This window comes from Nematolebias whitei, chromosome 21, assembly GCF_014905685.2.
Source record: "Nematolebias whitei isolate Nwh7 chromosome 21, NemWhi1, whole genome shotgun sequence".
Lineage (NCBI taxonomy): Eukaryota > Metazoa > Chordata > Actinopteri > Cyprinodontiformes > Rivulidae > Nematolebias > Nematolebias whitei.
The window spans coordinates 26,708,502-26,716,620 of NC_056518.1; positions in this window are offsets into that span (position 1 = coordinate 26,708,502).

Here is an 8,119-nt window from a genome sequence, read left to right on the forward strand (position 1 = left end):
ATATATATATATATATATATATATATATATATATATATATATATATACTTATTTCTGAGCTCAGACAGCTGTGGACGCTGCTCCATTTTCATTGTGTACACCACAGTGATACAAAACAATGGCATAATTGTTCACTTTAAACTAACTGATGACTGATGAAATTATTAAATGGTCCTGAAGTATTAATTGTGGTGAAATGCAGCTTGAAACAGGTTTAGAATACAGATCAGTCGTTTCCTTAAGTGTACCATGAAATCTTTTACTGTATATTATCATAGCGTAACTGGAATTGTAAACAATAATAAAAAAATACATAGTTCCACATTTTTTCTTGCTCCATCCCATTCTAAAAACATGCATATGTAATATTTTATCGATACTGAGCTACATTTCATGAAAAATGACTGAGTCTGAGTTTTAATGAGCTGCATGATATAGGTAAAAGAACTTTTCACCTCTTTTTCTAGACCCGTTGAGTTTTCTAGGTAATCTTCTAGTTACTCCTCTCTTTTCCTTTCTACTTTAGACCTGAGGGACTTTGTGTTTTCTGTCTGGGATCCCAAACTGTGAAACAGACTCAGGATAATGAACTCTTCAGTTCTAAAGACCTATATTTTTCTGGTTTAGGACTCACTTTTGTGTTGTTTTTATGTTTCTGTATTGTTTTTTCTATTAACTGCTGTTTTTACCTACTATTTTTAAAATCTATTTTATTGTTTGTTTGTTTTTACATTAAGATGCTAGTAACAAAAAAAGATGAGCTGCTGCTCTAATCTGTCCCCCAACACAATGAATAAATATCAGAGAATGAAGTATTCAGTCATTTTTATTGATGTATACCAATGTGAGGGTAATTTATGCTAATTAAAAATACAAGTATCTCTGCTAGTGCGTTTCATTACAGTGATGAATCCTTGTGCACGCCAAACTGAAATCATAAAAAAGGCTCGTTCTGTCCTGACAGAAATACATTTTCTTTCTTTTGCAGAGCTTTTAGATCCATAATGTACAGCAACATGCAACACAACACAAGACACAATATCCAACAATGTTCAGTCAGGTCATCTGGATGGTTTCTTTTTTTTTTTCTGAGACGTTTCGTAATTCATCCAAAGGACTTCTTCAATCTGAGAAGCCACCAAACAAAACTAATTCCCACAAACAGCATACTCCCATAGTGGGGAACAAACAGTTTGCTGGTGCTCAAAGTGTTTTGAACCACTTTGGCATGACTATCTCAGCGTAGTTGATGAGGGAGAGGGCGAGCTCCGGAGGAGAGGGCAGGCCCCAGAGGACATCTTAGCACCAGCAAACTGTTTTTTTTTTTTCTACTACGGAGTATGCTGTTCGTGGGATTCAGTTTTGTTTGGCTACTTGGATTGAGGAAGTCCTTTGGATGAAAGACGAAACGTCTCGGCAAAAAAAGAAACCGTCCAGATGACCTGACTGAACATTGTTGGATTTAATACCTGCATTATTGCGCATGAACTTCGATGTTTTGAACAAGACACAATAGTTACCCAAAATAATGCATTTTAATTCAAACAAGGACTTCTGTGCAGATTACCAGGGTGCTTCAGTCAGACATAGACTTTACTTTGTAGGAAATATTTTCAGTGAAAAACTAAAATATTCACTGCAGCACAGGATGCATAGGGCAGATATAACACCTGAAACACTTCATCAGCTGGTGCTCTTATCGTCAGAATGTGTTTGAAGTGTTTGAACAAGGAGTGGAAAATTTAGCTTTAATGAAACAACTCTTTTTGGGGATGTGCTTCAACCGTTAAATACAGAATTTGTATTAAATGAAACATGAGAAACGTCATTTCCTGCAAATATGCAATGTAAATGCTTATTTAATTATTTCCCCTGAAAGCTGCTGAAGAAGTTGGAACTTCTGTGGCAACGTTTTATCGCTAAACTGTTGATGTGAGTGGAATTTGAACGGCTGACATTTGCTGAAAGCAGGAAAACAAAAAGGATAAGCAGCATAAAAATGACAGAAATGTGTGGAAAAAGCTGAACAGAGCAGACATGTAGCAGAAATGAGCAGATTAAACTGAAATGGGCAGAGGGAGGCTGAATAAATTACAATAAATCTGAAATTAGTAAAAAAAAAAAAAAAAAAATGAAATGAGCAGACAAAAGTTGAAATTAAAAAAGAAAATGTAGCTGAAAAGGCAAAAAAAAGAAGCTGAAATCTGCAGAAAGAGGCAGAAAGGAGCATAAAAAGTTGAAATTATTATAAGCATAGGCCCAAATTAGCAACAATAACAAAAAAGTAGCCAAAATATACCAAAAACACAGCTGTAAAATCTACAAAATGCTTAAATTAGCAGAAAGAATATGAAAATGAATAACAAAGTTGAAATGAGCAGAAAGAAGCTGAAAAGGCTGAAGCAGAACAAAAGCTGAAATGAGCTGTAACAGCTTGTAAACATCTCAAACAGTTTGAAGATGTGAAGAGCTCCATTCATTTTAAATAAGAAAAAATATGGCCGAAAAAGTTAAATATTTCAAAAAGTGATAATTGCACAAACACCAAAAGTCATAGCTGGAATGTGCTGAATGAGCCGAACGTTTCGATTTATGAATCGATGAAATAGCACAAAAATTGCGACGCCGAAAAACGGTGTTGAAGAAAATCTGATCTCATCAGCAGAATAATGAACACTCACACAACAAAGTTTAAAGACAAATGGTGATATCTGCTAAACTTTCTTCGTTTGATGGGGCTAAAATGAGCCAAAATGTCTCCACATCACAATTAGGTGTTATTCACTGCTGCAGTTGGAGCCAGCAGATGGTATCATCTCATCTCTCGGAGCTGCTGGCTCCATTAAATCTGACTCCAGTAAGTTCTGGTCGCGCTGGAAGCGAGTAATCACAGCTCAGCCTCGCAGATCAGTCCAGGAGAAGAGAATCCCACGTCACATTCGTTTTCAGTTAACAGAAAACACCTCCTGCAGCAGCACTGTAACGCGTGGTGGTCAGAGGTCAGAGCGGAGCGCTGAAATAGTCTGACAGCGGAGCGGTGCCACGTTTGATTTTCATCACGTCTGAATTTCCTGCCGCTGATTAAAAAGTGGCTCGGGTAAACGCTGAATAATTCTGTTGTTTAAAGATGCTGAGGCCTGATTAAATGTGATGACGGCAGCTCGTGAGATGTTTTTCATTGGACCAATCTGACAGCGACAATCAGCACAATACATCTGCAGTAAAGGGGGAAGTCTGAGATTGTCATCACTGTGTGTTCCCATACAATCGCAAAATTATTGCTCTGCATTTAACCCATCACACCTGAGATACTCCCAGGTGCGGCAGTGGGCAGCTATGTAGGCTCCCGGGGTGCAATTAGGGATTAGGTGTCTTGCTCAGAAACACCACATGTGGGAATTGCTGGGAGTTTAACCTGGGACTTTCTGGTCCCAAGTCGGCTGCTCTACCTCTACTTGTGACGGCCCAACCCATGGCCACACTCTAAAGTCAGTAATTCTTGTGCACTCCATTTATCTTTCACCCAAACACAACACTTTAATTTGCAATAAAATGTTTATTGGTTGGTTTAGATCCACTTGTTCTATCTGTAAGCGTACATATTTAGTTATGTATTTATATCAACTCATTGCTCATTTTTTTTGTGCTTATGGTTAATTCTTTTACCAGTTTTTACGATCCCTGGGAGTGGCCAGGGCTTAGCACACTTAAATACATGGAGCTGATTGGACTGCACCACTAGTTCCTGCTGGAGAGGGGGAACTTGTATTTTCTTTATTTAAAAAAAAAAAGTTTTTGTATTTAAGTGAATATTTGTATTTAATGTTTAATGTTTTTCATTTCCATTTTTGGAGTTTAGTTTATTATCAAACTTAGCTGTACTATGTTGTTTGTTGTAATTAGTGATTGCATTCTGTTGAGTTACCCCTATTGTGTTTTAATGGTCTGATCAGACATTATATATACTCCTGTGTGTCTTTTTTTTTTTTTTTTGGATGGTTGGTTATGTTTGTTTGTGCAGCCAGTTTGTTCACATTTTTGCCTGAGTTCAGTTTTGTTCCACATTAATTTTTGTAAAACATAATCAATTTTTCTAATACTTCCTGTGACTCCTCTTGCTTTTCAACTCAGTCCATCACACCATACCTATTTCTTAACAGACAATATATGCAAATGTTAGGCCTTTTTTCAGCGTTGGTGGTTATTTGCAATCGTTTTTGCAACATAAATTATTTTGGAATGACGTTTGCAGAAAACTAGTAAAGTTAAACCTCATGAAACAAATCAATCAGTTTAGAGGAGATGGGCACAGTGTTAAAATCTTGTAAATGCTGTTTGTGTTACTTTTCACCATCAGATTTGGGCAGAAATTAAAAGACTGGACAAAGTTGTGCTTAGTGGATGTTTTACATAACATCTAGAAAATGTGATGCAAATGAACACAAAATGCTTTTTTTAAAAAAACAACTGAAAATACATTTTGGTTTCAAACACAGCAAAAAAAATAAAAAAAATAAATCCTATTTATTTTCCACCATCCCTCAGTCTCCCTCTCAACCAGGTGCTTTTATTCGCGTTCAGCTCGTTGTGACTGGATCTGTGAGTCAGTCTGGACACTCGATGCCTGAATCCATCGTGTGACCCGTTCGGTGGAAGGGAAACTTGTTGTCTGAGGACGAACAGTCATCAGGTCGGCACCATTCATCGTTCACTTCTTGAAGAATTATGTGGAAATTTGGGCCTTTGCTTCATCATTGGAAGGTTTGCAGACATCCACTGAAATGTACTCCTGACTTTTTTACCCTTCCCTAATTTTACTCCTACAAGAGACAAAAACATTGACAAACACTATTACATGTTAGGATTTTTTTTAGAAACATCCAAAGTTTATGGATGTTTTTAACTACTATGGCTGAGAATGTTAACTCTGCCCATGAACCATATGTTTGGGTTAGTAGAAAGCTGCATGAGGAGATAGGTGAATCTGTGCAGCTGTTGCTTCCATGTCGCCTCGGAGTCTGTGAGCTCAGCTGAACTGATAAGGGTATAAAAAAAGTTTCACACACTGCCTGTAGCAGATTCTTGTGACATGCAGGTACCTCCTGTATATCTGTGTAACCTGCCCTGAAAATCCTTGCACGTCAAAAACGGTTAAAAATCTTCTCCTGTCGTCGAGTGTGGCTCCTTTTGAGTGAGTGAGATAAAGCGAAAACATTTCTCTCCAACAGTGCATGTGTATCCAGATGTGAGTATTTGATTTCTGGTGAGCAGATTTAATTTAGATACTAATCTGTCAATGTGGAACATTTAATAGCAAACAAGGAAAAAAATAAATCATCTTCTGAGTCTGTTGAAATGATCTCAAGTTTTGTGCTTCTGTTTTATTGGGTTCTAATAGTTCATTTCAGCTATGTAGAAACCGTTGTTACTTCCTGTTTGCTGTAAATGCCTTCCTCCTAAATAATCCAAAATCGCAGTTCTCTTTGAAATCTGCTCTATTTTTTATCTTTTTACACTATTTTTACTGTTACAGTCTGCTAACTTTTTTCTTTAATTATAAGCTACTTTAAGACAACTTTTGCTCAAGTTAGCTTTTAACGAGCATTTTTGTACATTTAGCATCTATTTACTGTTTTTTTTTTGCTAGCCATTTGATACTTTGATTTTTAGCTGTTTTATGCTACTTTAAACCAAGCAGTTTTCTTTTATCTAGCTAGAACTTAGCATCTTGTATCTATTAGCTAATTATGTCTCAGCTTGTTGGTCCATAACATAAAATGGAGATTGTTGCGTGCAAATTTCACTTTGCACAAGGTTTAATTGTAATTTTTTTTAATGCTTCAGTCCAAGTCCTCGTCTTCTTCGCATCATGACAAGCTCCCACTGATCTTTATTAAATGTCTGGTGCATGTTTGTTGGAGAAATATGAAATATTGGTGTTTTTATAAAAATGTGTGTTTTGGTTGTGGGAATTATGGCCATGCATGTTGCCTTTTCCACTAAATCTGAGTTTTTTTTTTAAACAAATCAAAGATCATGACTTTGAGTGTTTTACTAAATACCAAAGATCCAGAGCAGATTTGATTTAAATGGCAGAACATTTGACCTTTTCCATTTTCCAGTTTTTGTCAAAGAGCAGTGACTTGTTGAGTCTTTGAAGCAACCCACAGGCGTACAGTATGTTTGCATCAGGCTTCTGCAAGAAAACCCTCCAGTTTCAGAACGTTGCGACGGGGATTTTATCGTCTTGTTTTCTTGACTAAATTTAGCAGTTTAAGATAACTGTCACTTTGCATGAATTTGAGTTTTGACCAAACATAAATTTTTTTTAAATTTAGATTTACAACTTCACATTTCAGCGCCGAGCTGCAATCAAAGAGTGCAAACAATCAGTTTTAATTTCACATCCAAACCAAAAACTAGAAATTACTGGACTAAGAGAACAAAAAATAATAGAATCAATAAAACTTAATTTGTTGACTATTTATTGTGAAAAAGCTGCTTGTAATCAAATAAAAACATTAAATTCTCACACATTTAAGTCAAGTTTTAGCCTTAATGTCCAAAGACAATTGACTAGAGGACATTTTAAGTAAATAAATCAACAATCGGGTTGTAGCTTTATTTATTTATGAAAAAGTAAAGAACGCCTCTGTTTCAGAATCGTTTTTATAACTTTAGATTCTAACTGAAGGATAGAACGTCATTTTAATGTCAGGGGCAACTTTTTCTTTAGGGGAGCAACAATGACTAATGATGGAGTGAAAGAACAAGAACCAGCTCTGTTGTGCTGAGATTTAATCAGAAACAATCAAATAATAAAATAAAACACAATATAAAACCTAGGAAAATAAGAAAATGACTTGATTATGTGCCATTACTCTGTAAACAATCATTATAGATGGACTTTGACTGAAAGTTTTTATGAAGGAATGCAACACATCAACAGGTTTTATTATCAGTTTGTTTCTCAATAAGTGTAAAAATTATATGTTATTTGAAAATGTTAATTTCCATCCCATTGTTTGATTTAATATACTATAGCTTAAAAAAAAACACTCAATGAGATACTGAAACATATGAGTGTGCTATGATGCCTGTTTTGGGTAGTTACGATAGATGTCAATGAAATTTTGGCAATAGGTGAAAAAACCCGAGACTGCACAACAGACAGACTTCACATCATTCAAAGTTTAAACTGGTCGCAGAAAGTTGTACTTTACATGACTGAACTGGCATTTACCTTTAACAGTTGTTCAGCTGACAGTGATGGGTTAATACATATTGAAACAAACTTTTCTTTTTGGTACATAAACAAATTGCACATCCAAACATAGTTTTTTTCTTTCTTTCACCCAGCGTGTATCACAGCTGTAAGACTTACAGTATTCTCCTCCAGCATACAGAGTGTACACCCAAGCCTCCATCCAGAAGAGTATTCTCTAACTTGTCATATGTTTTATATAAAATCCTGCAGAAACATAAAAATCAACGTGTGTGATCATCAGAGGCTTCTGCCGCTCTGGTTCAAACTGGTTTAAGATCTGATCTATAGTTTTCACACAGCGACTGTTTGAGGCTTACTTTTCAGTCTGCTTGCCTCTAATTAAGGCAGTCCCAGGTGATTGGTTACCATGGTGACCACAATGAGCCCCAAGTATGTCCTTTATAGTTCATACATCAACAGGTAGGGATGTTTTTGATTCATTTTAGAGAGTTTCAGGATGAATCAGATGGTGATACAATGCTTCAGCCACTTTTAGTCTCCTCAGAAATGATCTGGTTTGATCTTTTTGGATCCAAAACGCTTGGAGGGACTCAGCTCTGCTGATTGTGGGCTCATTGGTGTTAAACCAGGGGTAAGTCGTCTCCAGACACAGTTGTGCTCTCTGACGCCTCAGCTTTTACGCAGAGCTGCGTCTCAGCGGGGAGCCGCTCTCTGCGCACTTTACGCTCCCGGGTTCATCTGGACCGAGCTGCAGCTCGAGGAGGAGGAGGAGGAGGAGGAGGAGGAGGACACACGATGGAGGCGCAGTAACGGGCAACAGGCGCACCTGCCGCGGATCATAGGCTGTGGTTCTGCTGGAGCTCGGCTCTGGTACCCGGACTTGGGTCATGC